Raw genomic sequence first — 16579 nt, 5'->3', positions numbered from 1 at the left:
AGCTCACATGGTGCTAGGAAAGAGATTTTACCATATTAGCTCTTCAGAGGCCTCTTTTTGCTCCTACTACATATGTTAATGAAGCAACACTAACTAACGGTCTCTATGTAAGTTCCCTACCTAGTCAACTTTATAAGTCTATGACTAAGCTTGCAAGCATTTCCCAAATCCTTACCTCAGGTCCCATTTTGTTGCCAGTTGTATGTTAGTACTTCATGGCAAAGTAAAGCAGAACAGAACTCAGCATGAAAAGTAGAGACAGCAATGCAATCAGCAAATCTGTATATACTCACTGTAAGCAGTCATGCCCCACTACATGCCACATCCAAAACAAATACTATTTCTTGCAACTACGCAGCAGGACCCTGTATGACTGTGATGTAATTCTCTTATCTCATTGAGTCCCAAATGCAGAAGAGCTGCAAAACTATTTTACTTGAGAGAAGCAATGAAAAGATGTATAAGAAAAGAAAATAAAAAGGAAGTTTTACTACATAGAACATCACAGGTTTTACAGCTGTAACAATGAACCTGATGATTGTTCTGCAGTAAAGCTGGTGATATATACTCACTGAAGGGCAGTATGACTTTTCAGTTCAAAGCACTATGCTCTTCCAAGATGCAGTTTTTGCCGAAAGGAAAGATTGTTCTTCCATATTTTAAATGCTGAAGTACGTATTTCTATACATTGGTGCTCAAAGATCCTTGGCACTTCTCTAGAAGCATTACCTCAGATTGTCAACAAAGGTATCAATTCTCTTTACACAAATGAATGGTGAAATGCAAGCTCTGCTAAGAACACACCTTTGATACTTTATCAGCTCCTCAGCAAAGGACAATACTTCTAAAATAGGTCACCCTCCTCCTACACAAAGAGAATTCATTCTAGTGCAGCTAAAGGGTGACTTCGACCTGGCTTATGTGAGACTTTGAGAGATGATTCTGAGAGCACAGGGTGAATTCTTTCAACATCAACTCAGACACACCACAACATTTAAGGGGAAATGTATATTAGCATGCTTCATTGTAGATTAAAGCTCAGTATCTTAATAAACTTTGAAAACCAACATGCAGTCCCACCTCAAGAGACAAGCTATAAAGTTACCACTGATCCTGTAGTGAAACCTCTTCATAACAGCAGATGTTTCCATCCAGAGAATGTAAGTCCAGAACCTGACTGAAGCCCTAACTAAAGACATGTACTATCAAACCATGCTTTTCCTCATTGTTTCTGAGGAATTCACCAGCATATTCAGTTACGAAAACTAACAAAGCTTTTCATAAAACAGAAGATAGGGAGCTAGAAAATAAAAAAGTGAAAGACACAGCTGAAGTGAACTTTCTATTAGAAATATGGAAGACTCCATGCAGATAGTCTACATTTAACAGCTGCTAGCTTACAATAAATGCTGAAACGTATCTTATATAATATCTCCCACTACCAGCACTGAAACATTCTTTCATTAATGTAAGCATACACACTCTCAAAAACTGAACCAAGTACTGCCTACTCAAACTAACAACTGTGAAGAGCCAATCCTGCAATTTTAGTATAAGACAGTATTAAAATCTGTATAGAAATAAAAAGCAAGATAGTCAAACACACAGTCAGACTTGTTCCTCCTAAGAACAAAATAAGTTACACAGTTAAGCTAAAACAGCATTTCACTAGCTTACCTTACAGTGGAATGTCATTCTCCAGAATCAAGTCCATCTAAATTTCCATTTCAGAAAGGAATCACAAATATGTATTTTCTTCTTTTGCAACCACTTCTAAACTATCAAGCATTAAACCAGCTGCTAACTCTTTTATTTTGCCTTCCTGACTCTGATTCACCTTTGCCCCTCCTAGTCCTCCCAGCAATCGGAGAACTAATTTATATTGGTTTCACCTCATGCTTGTTGGGCCTGAGTCCACTCAGAGTAAACCATAGGTGTTCAAATTCAGTGCTCTTTCAGTTTTAATCTTTCTCTCACCTTCCCCCCCCCTCCCCCAGTCATTCCAAACCCTTCTTCTTCTCTAAGCTTTAAAAACCAAAAGTGACAAGAAAATATGCACCCTATGCAATAGAAAATACAGTATTTCCCACAGCCTTCCCCAGGTGCAAAACACAGTAGTTCCTAAGTTATTTTGTTTAACCTGTGTGTTCCCTAAAACAAAGTGTCTCGCTTGGCCTGTTTATATCTAACAACATTTTTTCCCCAAACAGTAACCTATTTTTTGTTAAAACATTCCTTTCAAAAAATAGCAATGAAAACACTGAGTGAGCACTAGTATTAACAGTCAGTCTGGAGAATGAACATAGGATCAGAGGTGATAATTCTGTAAGGTCTTTCTTGGTCTGTTCTCAGGCATGAGAGAAGTTGCTGCAGGCTGGATTAGTGCTTCCAGCTGGCTAGATCCACCTCACATGTTGAAGCCAGAAAATCCATGTACCCCTAAAGAGTGTGTGGTGGCTGCTGTAGCTTGGACTCTTTGTTATTTACTAAGTTTGGTTCCCAAAATTGTGCTTACTTCTTTTAATAGCACTGTATTTATTAGTAGTTTCAGATTGTCGTGATTTAAGCCAGTTGGCAAGTCAGCCACGCGGTTTCTACTCTCCCCCTCCACTCCTCCCAGAGGGATGGGGAGGAGAATCAAAAGAATGTAACTCCCACGGGTTAAGATAAGAACAGTTTAATAACTAAGGTATAACACAAATCACTACTGCTACCACCAATAATAATAATGATAAGAGAAATAACAAGGGAAGAGAATACGATACCACCCGCCAAAATGAGCCCGACCGAGCAGAGAGTGCCCTTCCGGGTAGCTCTCAGTTACATCCCTGGGCATGACGTGCTATGGTACGGAATACCTCTTTAGCTAGTTTGGGTCAGGTGTCCTGTTCCTGCCTCCTCCCGGCTTCCCCTCCTCCCTGGCAGAGCATGAGACTCACAAAGTCCTTGGTCAGGGTAAACATTCTGACCAGCAACTGAAAACATTGGTTTTATCAGTACTGTCCCCAGGCCAAAAGTCAAAAACACAGCACTGCACCAGCTACTAAGAAGGAGAAAAAGTGACTGCTACTGCTGAACCCAGGACACAGATCAACAGAATTTTTTAGATATATTATTTTTTCATTTCAGTTACCAAAATATGCCTCACTAAACTAAAAAAACCTACAAAGATTTAATGAAATATATGCATTTTACTCATACCTATGGCTGAAAACAAAACCATTTTTTAAAATGGAACCATGAATGGAAAATAAAGTGCAAAATATGCAAGTGGCTTAAGGTACTGAATAGAAATAACAGAAAACAATTACTCACAGAGGCTTTTTGCTTGTGATCCTGAATCACAAGATATTACCAGAAGACAAAATGATCTTTAGCAGAATGAATGAAAGACACGGGCACAGACAGCAAGTGATCCTCCACATGTTAAGAGCATCAGACATCAGCAGCTGGCAGCACAGTCTGTGCTGTGGGAATATCAAAGACAATAAAGTTAGGAAGTTCATGTTCAGTCATACAGCAACGTAAATTAATAACTGCACGAGGAATAACGTGAAATGAACAGAAACATCAAATTGCCACTAGCAGGTTTTCCATTACAGTGAGAGACAGAAATTATATTTCTAAATTATGCTAATCCTTTTGTTACTGCTTTGCTAGTTATTTGTGTTTTGCTTGAACACTCAAAACTCAGAAAGAAGGCTAACTAAGGTTTCTTCAAAACAAAAATCTAGTTAAAAAAATTAGGATACTAGAAGCACAAAAAAAGAAACATATAAAAACCAACCCCTAAACAGAAGCCAAATCTCTCCCTTTAGGGGTGATTGTTAATCCTGACAGTTCAAACCAAAGATTTTTTGTGGCCTGGTTCAAGACAAGGGAAAAATGTATATATTTGGGATGGCAATATCAGAATGCTCTCAGCATTATTTTGGGAGACATTTATAGACTGTGATAGATTTCCAGAAAGACAAAGTATTTTAGTAACTTGTCTTTGTATCTGTCATAAAGAATATTTCACAAATGCTGTAAAAACTCCTGGCCAAGAAACAGCGTTAAGTCTCCTTTTTATAACTTCATATTTGTTTGAATAATACGATTGAATACATGCACTTTGGAAAGTAACATATATCAAGCAGTTACCAAATCATACAATAATGAAGATGGATAGAAAAACTCATTACAATCACATCTTATTAGGGAGAAAATTATGACACCTTATATAAAAGCTAATTATTTAATACTGAACAGCTGTTACATTAACTATAACTAAATACTGTTAGAAATTACTAGCAGAAGTTCATGGGGTTTTCTCAAAGCAAGATATATTATGGTGCAAGTGAAAAGTGATAATATATTCTCAATTTTATCACTGATCTTAATGCATGTTGTTTCATCTCTGAAGACATATGATCACAGTAAGCCTTCCACTATGAAGAGTCTGACATTTGGCTTCCTCCAAGAGGTCCACCTGTAACTGAATGTCATGGTTTAAGCCCAGGCCGTAAATTAGAACCACGCAGTCTACTTCCCCCCCACCTTTCTTCCCTCCGCTCCTGGAGGGACAGGGAGGAGAACCGAAAGAATGTAACTCCCACGGGTTGAGATAAGAACAGTTTAATAACTAAGGTATAACACAAATCACTACTGCTACCACCAATAATAATAATGATAAAGGAAATAACAAGGGAAGAGAATACAACTGCTCACCGACCAGTACCTCACCCCCACCCCGCCGTGGTCCAGCCCTTCTGGGAACTCTCGGTTCTACATCCCTGGCCATGACATGCTGTGGTGTGGAATACCTCTTTGGTTAGTTTGGGTCGGGCGTCCTGTCCCTGCTTCCTCCCAGCTTCGCCTCCTCCCTGGCAGAGCATGAGACTCACAAAGTCCTTGGGCAGGCTAAACATCGGTGTTATCAGCTCTGTTCCCAGGCCGAAAGTCAAAAAACACAGCGCTGCACCAGCTACTAGGAAGGAGAAAAAAATGACTGCTACTGCTAAACCAGGACACTGAAGAAAAACATACTCAGTGGTTTAGCTTAGTAAAACATTCAAGTACATATTTAATTTTTTCCCAATTGCAAAATTTCTCAGCTTCTGAATAACTTTGATCTAAATGGGACAGATTCGTATATTTAAGATTAGCAGCATGCCTAAGACTGTCCTGATGGGTTTCTTTTCTTTAATCATTATGTGTTGCATCAGCCCATGTTTCTCCCTCTTCTAATATCCAAAATCATGAGCAAGTGTCTAACTTTTCTCCACTTTGAGCAAAGGGGAAGAAAGGCACAGTTTCTGTGCAATGACCAATGCAGTTTTACTAGTTGTACACTAAATCTTCATTGTTTCACAAGCCAGTCTGAAGGCATCTCTGGCAAATGGACTGGGGAATCTCATAGCCTGAGGGAATTTAAACTTTCTCCTTCTGTAGAAATTTAAACCCCAGTAATCTAAAAGCCTACAGCGTGTGCTTGCAGCCCAGAAAGCCAGCCATGTTCTGGGCCACATCAAAAGAAGTATGACCAGCATGTAGAAAGGTGGGATTCTCCCCCTATGTTCAGAATTATTAAAAATAGATTAAATTATTTGCCAGTGTAACCTTGCACTTTTTAAGATAAAATGACATGTACTTAGTAGCTGTTCTTGGTCCTTCCCCCTGGTAAAATGCGCTGCTGTCTTTCTAATCGATGTGATAGTGAACTCACCCACCAGACTTATAATGAGTAATAGGCTTCAAAGTTTAAACACTGTGCTGCAGAACAGGTAGAAAAAATTTAGTAAGTTATTTTCTTGGCATAACTCTCCTAAACAAGTTTCCACTCTTAAAAGAGATGAGAAGGTTGGGAGGTTTAAATGAGACACACTGTAATGTGTCTTCTTGAGCATCTCAAACTAGGTTGTGGTCAGAAATAGAGAGGCAGAGCCAACAGTTCTAAGACAAGTCTACTGAGGTTTGCAGGTTTTGCAGCGCTGAATTGGAGTAAGTCCATACTAGCACAGCATCTTGTATCTGGGAGTAAGATGGATGTCTTAACTTCTTGTCTCTGAATGTCTTAAATTCTTCTAAAGAGAACGCAAGGAACTTCATAGTGATCCACTTATCAAACAAACTGCTTCAGGAGAAGTTCATCCTAACTACAAGACGGTAATAATTGGTTTATTCTAAGAAGAACCACCCTGTATTCACTTGTCTTCTTGTATTCAACAGTCTTGTTGACGCCAAAGGGCTCTGATTTAAACTTACTGAAAAGAACCCCAAAACTAACAACAGTAAAAAAGGTTTACAGGTGAAAAAATTCCGAAATGGCACTAATATTTTTGAATTGACTAGCTAGAAAATTCCAGTTATGATTGATTTCTTAGTCTTTGATGACTCCCTGTCTTCTGTCTGCTTTCCTAGGAAAACACTTTGCTGTTCTCTTAGCAAGTAGTGAGAATTCACAGTAAGCTTTTCATAAAATGAACCTACTCAAGGCTATTCTGTGAAAAGTATGACATTCATTTTGCATTTATGGTAATGATTAAATAAATATGCTCCCCGATGTGTTTTGCAAGACCCTGGAGTGCTGCACAGAGTGGATACATGGCTTCCAGACATGTTTGTTACAGAAAGCAGATTAAAATGGCAGAGCAGCCAGGAGAGGAACATGCGGAGAACTTACTGGAATGACACTTCTGATTTGATAAAGATGTTAACAATAGCTATTAAAGAGGTCAAATAAAAAGAGAGCTAGAAAAGAAGTTGAAACTGCTGGAGACTTACAACTGCTCTCTTACATCTTCAAGCCTGTGCAACCACAAGCATGCAAACCTGCATTGGGGGACAAACATTTATCCAAGCAAATGTCAGGAGAGAGAGAGTGGACTCATCAGAGAACTAACAGTGAATTGCACAAGTTCATCTGAGGTCGACATAAATTCTCAAAGCATTAGTTTATTCAGAAATAGCGAAAATACTTCAGTGATTCTGCTTTAGTTAATTGGGATGATTGAAGGGAATAGGGATGGGGTGGTAATTATTGCAGTATCTCTATACCTCAAATGATGGTAGTCCTGCCATATAGTATTTATTTAATAAAAGAAATAAAATACTTATTTTCTCATCCTGGCAAAGCAAATATATTGAGCATTTACAGTTTCATTTATATTGAGGTGAGCCAAGGTGATTGGAGATTCAGTCGTATTAATAAAAGATAAAGAGATTTCCTTCTATAGTTTGGAGACATGCACCAGGCTTAACAAATACTGAGCAACACATTCCCTACTCTTACTGCATATAAGAGAGACAAGATACAGATGTGACATTTGCAATAGGCTGTGAAAGTGGTTCACTGTGCATACAGGAAGGAATACTGTAGAGACTGACCAAAAGCCACTAAGCCCATTAAATGAGTGCTGCATTTTGACTTAAACCTCAAAAAGAGGAGTAATAAATGGGATGGGATGAAAGGAATAAAGCAGCATTGCAAAAATTAAATCCTCGGTGCTAGTGAGAAAGACTATACCGCAGATTAGTTTTAATGAAAGGAGATATATTCATGAAAGATTACATTTTGAATACAGGGCTCAGAAGAGTTTTCCTGCTATTGTTTTAGAATGATAGAAGAACAAAAATTAAGAGACAAAAATGAACACTGTTATCAAAAAAAGACACCAAAATTCAGGTCAGGATTTCAGAAGCACAAAAGTGACAGAAATGCAGATTCAAGGGGTCTGGAAGGTAAACCAGAGCTTTAACATTTGGAGGAAAATGAAGAGACCGAAAAATGAACACTTAATCAGTAGCCTACAGAAGACCAAAGACTGGCATTGCAATCAAAAAGAAAGAAGTGAAAGCGTAAATAAGTTCGTAAGACTGAGTTTGAGGATGGGATATAGCACATTCAGGTGGCTGAAAATGACAGGTATCAGTGGTGGCAGGTAGACAGGAAAAGCAGGGAAAACAGACACCAAGGTGCGAAGTGAAGGGAGCAAATCTTTAAAAGACAGATACACCAAGAGATTTTATTAACTAAGAGAGCTATTTTGCTTTGCCACATTACAGTTAGTAGTCAGGCAGCATGCAGAGCTGGTAACCAGCTGATAGTACTGTATTTACTGCAGTGTACATCTGCATTACTGCTATTCATTCAATCAGAGCATCCCCAGCTTCTCTTTAGAAAGCCCCAGGGGCAAGGGAAGAGTACAGGTTTTTATGAGGGATATCTCTTCTTTCACAGTTGGAGTTGCAGGAGTGACAGGTCTATGTGTTAAGCGTTGTTTCTCACTATATCACATTTAAGATAATGTTTCAGTTTCACATGCGTCATTCAACAACCAGCAATTTACAGCGACACTTGATACCTTCTGGCTGCAGTTCTCAAGTAATATGAGATACTGAAGAGCATGGCTGTTGAAACAGCAGTGCTGATGGTGTAAACAAGCCAGTTAAAAGTGTGTCAGGCTATGTTCAACTAGGAATCACATCCTTGTTATGAACTGATGCATCACACCTGCTTCTTTCAGGTTAACTGACAAATAGCTGCTATGTAAATCTGCACTTTAAATATAACACCATGCCTCTCCTGAGACTGAATGAGCGAGAAAGGGAAACTGAAACAAAGAAATAAACACACCAAACTCACGGTGTCTCACACGACAGCATATCCTTCCACAGAGGAATATAATTCTATCCTTGAGGCAGGATTACTCACAAATACCACATATATAATAGTATCCCAACACAGACAGAGAAAAGATGGTCTTTCCCTTAAACTTAATAACTACAAAAGCTGAAATAGAGAAAATTGTCAGTGCCACCTCTGAGTGTCCAGAGAAATTAGTTAAATGATCTCTGACAGTCATTACAAATATTTGATCTTCATTCCAATCCCGCTTCTATAACATGTAGGGAAAATGGCCCACTGTAATTAAACACACAGTCACACTCTTTTTATCATTTGTGGATGTGTAGCACCGGGGGACATTTCTGTATGAGCAGTGTTGTCCTTCTGAAAACCCCAGTCATCCATCCAAGGACGTATACCAGGCTGTCCTGGCATACCTGCACCATCTGAAGGCATACATTGGTTTCCCAGGTGAATAAGCACTGAAACTAATGAGTAGGCTATGAGAATAGGGTCTCTTCCATGTTGAGTGCCCGGCAAAATACCAGAAACAGCTAAGGAAGATGTAATTCATCCTGCTTGATGCACCAGTATGTCTTAGCTTCATCTCCCTAACCCCCTGCTAGTTTTGGGAGAGTACTAACAAAGTGGAAGTCCCGAGACTTTATCAAAATATTTGAATACTGTATTGGGGAGTGAACCTGACAGCTGAGAGATCCTTTCTCACTTGATTCTGAAGATACTGGCTGATAGTCACCAGCAGAGTAGAAATACCTGGCTAAATCATAGAATGGTTTGGGTTAAAAGGAACATTTAAAAGTCATCTAGTCCAACCGTCCTGCAATAAGCAGGGACATCTTGAACTAGATCAGGTTTCTGAGAGCCCCATCAGACCTGACCTTGAATGTCTCCAGGGATTGGGCTTCCACAACCTCCCTGGGCAACCTGTGCCAAGGGTTCACCACTCTCATTTAAAAAAATAACTTCTTCATATGTAGTTTAAATGTACCTTTGTCTGATTTTCTGAGACAGTGTCACTGACCTCAAAGAGTCTTTGTGTCCTGTCTGGGTGATTACCTGAGCATGGTATGATTTTAAGGTACTGTCTATCATATCTGAAAAATCATGGCAGTCAGATGAAATTCCCAATGACTGGCAAAAGAGAAATATACCCTGATTTTCAAGAAGGGGAAAATGGAACCTGCGGAACTACAGACCAGTCAGTCTCACCTCTGTGCCTGGATCAGATTCTCCTGGAAGGCATGCTAAGGCACATTAAAAACAACAAGGTGGTTGGTGACAGCCAGCATGGCTTAAGTAAGAGCAAATCACACCTGATCTATTTGGTGGCCTTCTATGATGGGGCTACGGAACTGATGGATGGGGCAAAGCAGTTGACGTCATCTATCTGGACTTGTGTAAAGCATTTGATACTGTCCCATGTGACATCTTTGTCTCTAAATTGGAGAGACATCAATTTGATGGATGGACCACTTGGTGGATAAAGAACTGGCTGGATGGCCACACGCAAAGAGTTGTGGTCAATGGCTCAATGTCCAATTGGAGACCAGTAATGAGTGGTGTCCCTCAGGGATCGGTGTTGGGACCAGTCTTGTTCAACATCTTTGTCGGTGACATGGACAGTGGGATTGAGTGCGCCCTCAGCAAGTTTGCCGATGACACCAAGCTGTGTGGTTCGGTTGATAGCTGGAGAGAAAGGATGGGATCCAGAGGGACCTTGGCACGCTTGTGAGGTGGGCCAATGCCAACCTCATGAAGTTCAATCATGCCAAGTGCAAGGTCCTACACCTGGGCCAGGGCAATCCCAGGCACAGCTACAGGTTGGGCAGCGAAGTGATTCAGAGCAGTTCTGAGGAGAAGAATTTGGGGGGTTGATGAGAAAATGAACATGAGCCAGCTTCAGTGTGCGCTCACAGCCCAGAAAGCCAACCGTATCCTGGGCTGCATCAAAAGGAGCGTGACCAGCAGGTCCAAGGAGGTGATCCTCCCCCTCTACTCTGTTCTAGTGAGACCTCACTTGGAGTATTGTGTGCAGTTTTGGTGTCCTCAACATAAAAAAGACATGGAACTGTTGGAACAAGTCCAGAGGAGGGCCACGAGGATGATCAGGGGACTGGAGCACCTCCTGTATGAAGACAGGCTGAGAAAGTTGGGGCTGTTCAGCCTGGAGAAGAGAAGGCTGCGTGGAGACCTCATAGCAGCCTTCCAGTATCTGAAGGGGGCCTACAAGGATGCTGGGGAGGAGCTCTTCATTAGGGACTGTAGTGATAGGACAAGGATCTAAACTCAAACAGGGGAAGTTCACACTAGACATAAGGAAGAAATTCTTTACTGTGAAGGTGGTGAGGTGCTGGAACAGGCTGCCCAGAGAACTGCTAAATGCTCCATCCCTGGCAGTGTTCAAGGCCAGGTTGAACAGAGTCTTAGGCAAGGGGGTTGGAACTAGATGATCTTAAGGTACTTTGTAACCCTAATTATTCTATGATTCAGACCTAAATCCACTCTTTCCCTCCTTTGATATTCAAAAGCTTAGTCTGCTTCTTCTTACAGATTCTACATACAGTATTGAACAATTTAAGACACATTCAAGTAAACAACATTTGTTGGGGTTTAGTATTCTATGCTTTGCTAAAGTGCATTATGTAGAAGAAGAAACAGTGGCTGAAAATATCTATTTAAATCCTTTGAAACAAGCATGGACAAAGGCAGTGGCATACAATTTCAAACATTGTCAAAATAATTACACCTTCTTTTCATGCTAAAACCCCAAGAACATTATAACATTTTCTATCCAGTCATTCAGTTGTGCAATAATGTGAACAAGCTGTCGCCTTTACAGCTGTTTGAGGATTTCTGGTTTGAACTCAGACACATTAAACATTACTTGTTGCCTTAGGAACACTAGATTTTTCCTGTCAACTTCTGGTGCACCAGATACATCAGCAATTAATGTACCTGCCCAGCTGTATTGTTCAACACGGAAGGTTGAGATAGAGCCTGAGCATGGTATTTCCTGTGTCAAGAAGCCAAGGTCCTGAACATCTATCAAACAATGACAGCACTCATGTATACAGCTGAGCCTCTGAAAAGAAAAAAAAAACCAAACCAGCATTTCTTGACATTTTGCAAATTGTAAACCCTAAATTCTCAAATCCTGTATTTCCCCCATTGTCACCTATTTTAAAACTGATAGATCTAAGAAGACAAGCAGAGGGCAAACTGCTTGCCTTCTAATAACATCTAATCATTCATCTCAAATAAATATTAGAGATCCTAACTTATCAGAATGGATACTTAATAATTAAATGAACAATCAAGAAAACCAAAAAAGTTGCAAGTATGATTATATTATATATACAGCTTTACTTTAAGATTTAAGTAGGACAAATCAATTAATCCATCAAAATTAGAAAAGAAAGGAACTTCAGGTTCTATAATTCAGTGAGATTCAAAAATAGAAATTAATTGCATGTAATTGTGCTCTATTCCATACGCTTCCATGGACAAAATGCAACTAATGACTCTTGTAAACAAATTAATTGATGTGAAAAATATAGCTCAGAATACCTTATATGTGACCAAAATCTCACAAAAAGGACATAGACTTGGTGTTGTACTATGATCAATACAAATCAGATATAAACCAGATAAAACTATGCTGTTGTCTTGGTGTATCAGTTGAGAGTCTGGCTCAGTTTTCCTTAAAAGGAGAAAAAATGCCCTCTAACATGTCCTCTAACCCAGCAAAATAAAATAAAATATTTTGCTAAGTTAGAGTATAATAAAATTTGAGAGCTTGAATTTTTCACTAGCACAAAGGCAAAAAATCCTGGAGCAACTCTAAAATCCCAACTCTGTCAATGATTGCTCAGTCATTATGCAAAACCCTCTCACTAAAGAAGCATTCAAAATGGTAGCGGTTGCATTGCCAATAAAATCACAAATGCTAGTAATTCTTGATTTTTGGCATCATATTCATAAATTAGGATAGCACAGTAGTTTGTGATCAACCAGTCAGGTATTTCTGTGGAAAAAAAGGGGCATGAGATTAGTGTTAATTCATTTGTCCTTGAACTGCAGGGCTACAGAAAAAAAATACACACTTCTGAAGATGTTTTAACTTGCTTAGTGTATATTTCATCTTGTGTCTGTCTACTTTTCATACCCAAGAGACATATGCATTCATTCATGCTCCCATCTGATGTCACCTTTCCTGTTGTATCAGCCAAATTTGTAATTTAAAAATAAGATAAAATTATTTCAACAAGCTGTTTTCATGAAACTATACTTATTGTTATTATAAAATTCTACAAATCAGTCTCCTCAAGGATCAGAAAGTTTCAAGTAAGTTCCTGTTTCTTGTTGAAAATGATTTTGTAATCATTTTCAATATTATACATTTAGTTTTAATTTCTTGCCCCTTAAGCAACGTGTAAATCAAATGTGACATGCCCCAAAAAGCAACACCCACACAACAGGCCAGTGGAAAACCTTGAATTTTCTGTGTACAAACTGTCTTCGAACTGACAATGCATTTTTTCAAAGTGTGTTTGGCACTGGTTGAATGCAATTTCTACATATCACAAAATGAGAACAACTTGTCAAGATTTTATGGAATTGCTTTCAAATAAATTATTTGGCAATTTTCTTTCTCCTTGTAAGGCCTGATTCAAAATATACTGAAGTCATTAGAAAAGCACTGACTCCCCTAAGCTTTGTATTTATTCAGGATATAGACATGGCTAAATATTTCACAAATATATTCTGAGAATAATTCATTTGTTAAAGTTTATGTTTTTATGTCTAAACCTTTTGAGAAATAATATTGCTCATTATTCATTCAACACTAAATCACACTCACTTGCAAACAAAACAGAAGACTAAAGAATCACTGGACAAAAATTAAGGGGTTTTTTTTTGTTGTTTTTTTTATAGATATGATCTCATGCTTTGTAAAATAAGATATAGGAGAATAACAGCTTTTCTTGAGTTTGCTGCCACAAAATACATCCTGCTGATGAATTTCTTGACATTTCTTAATTGTGCTGATTAACGTTGCTAACTGTTTGGGGGAATAGCTGCTTGGACATAATTTCAGAGGCTCAGGCACTACCTGTGTGGAAAGGCAACATTTTTGGCAGGCAGAAACAGCTCCCTACTCCAGGCAGAAGAGCTCACCTTGCCTTTACAAGGATGGCCAAGAGAGTTGCATTGTAAACAAGCACAAACAGGACCCTCTCCAAGCTCTCAACCGCTTTCTTGTAGAAGGACTTTCCCAAAGTCCTTACTGCAACACTAGAGCAGCCTGAAAAGGGGGCAAACCCATTGCAAGCTACTGTGCACTCCTGAGCTTTTGAAAATAAATATTTACACACAAAAAAAAACCCTGGCTTGCTGGGATTCTGCTATTTATGCCTGCAATGGTTCACTGCACAGGACCAAGGGCTTTTAACTGTTGCTGCGAAGAGCATCCCCTCTACATGAAGCCTCACAGAAGCAAACCGACGTTTGATAGAATTTCTTAGAGATGTTGCAATTCTCCTGCTTGTATACCCTGCCAAAACATTTGCAACCAAGTGCATTTGACAGACACTTGGCATAGGACTTCCATCGATTATTTTCAATTCACTGAATAAGTAGATTAGTCAAGTGAAAAAGCACAATATATATGGGTGAATCAACGAGCCGATCATTGGCAGATGCCTTTCCTCAGAATTAAAGTATTTTGACCTTTCATAGAAGATGGTTAAAGGAAAACAGAAGTTTAATAACAATGCCTCACTTGTTAAGATATTACAATCAATACACCACATGTGAAAGGTTATCTCACAAATGGAGACACCCTCAGCACAGTGAAATGACAAGCTTTTAATAAATAGAAGAGTGTTTGGCCACTGCAAATAAAGGCAAAGGAAATGTGTGCTTTCACATTAAAGTGCATAGGTAAAGTGAACATCAGGGTGTTCATTCAATGCTACAAAGAAAATCAGATGGTGAGGTATCAGGGCTGCAAGGAAAGGCCTGGAAGAGACACCTCATTCCTCATCCTTAAACATCCTGGATCTGCCTGGCCTCTGCCTGCCTCAAGGACAGAGATGTTCAGAGGGAAACCAATGGAAGTTCACTTCACCAGACCTTTGGATCTGCAATTGTTACGAAAGACAAATACTACCTAACACAAATGTTTGTTCAAGAAACAAACATTTGTGTTCTTGGATTTTAGTCCTCCTGGAACCTGACAGAAAATTTGCTTTTAATAAATATCAAGCAGCTTGTTAAGAAATACTAATCAGCTTGTTTTAATATCACTGACAATATATCCACACTGCCTTTTTAAATGAGGGAAGCTCACCTTCAACTGGTCTACATTCAACAATTAAAAAAATCCCATTATATCAAAATATTTTTAAAGCAATTGTCATAGTAACTAAAGGCTGTTCTAGTTTATGCAAAAATAGATTGAAATAACAAAATAAACTGTAAGATATTGTTCTGCAGACAGGCTTTCCAAGGTATTTCACTGTCTACTAGTAGATTTTTACAAACTGCCATTCTCCTTTTCAGAGTGTGTTCAGGAGATTTTCAGATGATTCTGATAGAAACTGAAGCGTGCAGCTTATATTAACACTTTGGCAATTCTGAAAGTCACAGTCTTTCCTCAATTCTTTTTCTTTTTATTGTTATTTCTTCTAAAATATTTACTTACTACATTTTATCTGGTTTTCTACACTAATATAAGGTTAGATTCTCCTTCACATGAAGGATCTTTTATAACTCATTTGTGATGTCAAGTAGACTCAATGGATGTAAACAGCCTTTTGAAAGAGGCCTCCCTGGCTGGTTTAAATCTCTGTAAAGCAAAATACCAGTCTCATTCTACCTGCAGTACAAAGGAAAATATGGATGTGATTGAAATCATCTGACTACAGATGCCAGAACAGTTTTGTTATATAATGCATGTGAGCACAGCTGCTTTCTTATCACAAGACCCAAGATGAATACGTCATACATTGAAGGGCAGAGCTACCTTCTCTTCTGTCTCCTAATAATTCCCTCTGGATGAGTTACTTTCTGTAGGCCATTCACAATACAAAATGAAGCTGTTCAGAGTACAAGACACAAGGAATTGGCACCAAGTCATCTCCGCTTTCATCCCCCATCCCATCACTTTCTGAATGCTGTTCTCCAAAGATAGCAGGAAGGAGATCCACTGTTTCTCAAGATACCTCTATGTGGAAGAACACAAGTGATTTCTACAGGAGCTAACAGGGTGCAGCCAGTTGGATCTTGGGGTGTCATTTGCCATGTAGACATGTGCAATGAATCTGCAGAAGCAGTGAGTCTCACAAACAGTGAGGAAACCATTTCAAACCTATTATTGACCAGAGAGCACTGTGTTGAGTGGGCTCAGCAATTTAGTCAGGACCACTGTGATGATATCAAGACCTATGTGGTATTTATAAGATTCACACCACTCCCTGGTGCGTGAGCAGAGCTCAAACACATGAGAATTTCACTATTACTGTGTACACAGCACATGCATCGTTTGACCACCATCTGCTTTCTAAGAGAGAGTGCAGTGTAAATTCGAACCAGCAGAACCCACATTTTAAGCATGGTTTTCCTAACTTTCAACATCTGATCTCTCTAACCCAGCTGGGCTTCACAGGTTTCCTTTTAGAAACCTACTCCAATATTTCCCTGATTCAGAATATATGTGAAAGCGTAGGAATATTCCACTAAGATTTTATCATTTGATATAGAAAGTACAGCACAATAAATGCCACTTTAAAATAAGTTTTCCAATAATTCTCACAAATTTTCCGCTTCCTGTATGTAGTATTGTCCACTTCACATGATGACCATCTTACTCATGATAAGATCTTGCATATTTTGGGGTTGAGCACAATAGATCTTTGTTTCAAAAGCTTGGAGACTGAATGGCAAAGC

Source organism: Psittacula echo (genome assembly GCF_963264785.1).
Source record: "Psittacula echo genome assembly, chromosome: 5".
NCBI classification, from domain to species: Eukaryota; Metazoa; Chordata; class Aves; order Psittaciformes; family Psittacidae; genus Psittacula; species Psittacula echo.
Note: the sequence above shows the minus strand (reverse complement) of the source record.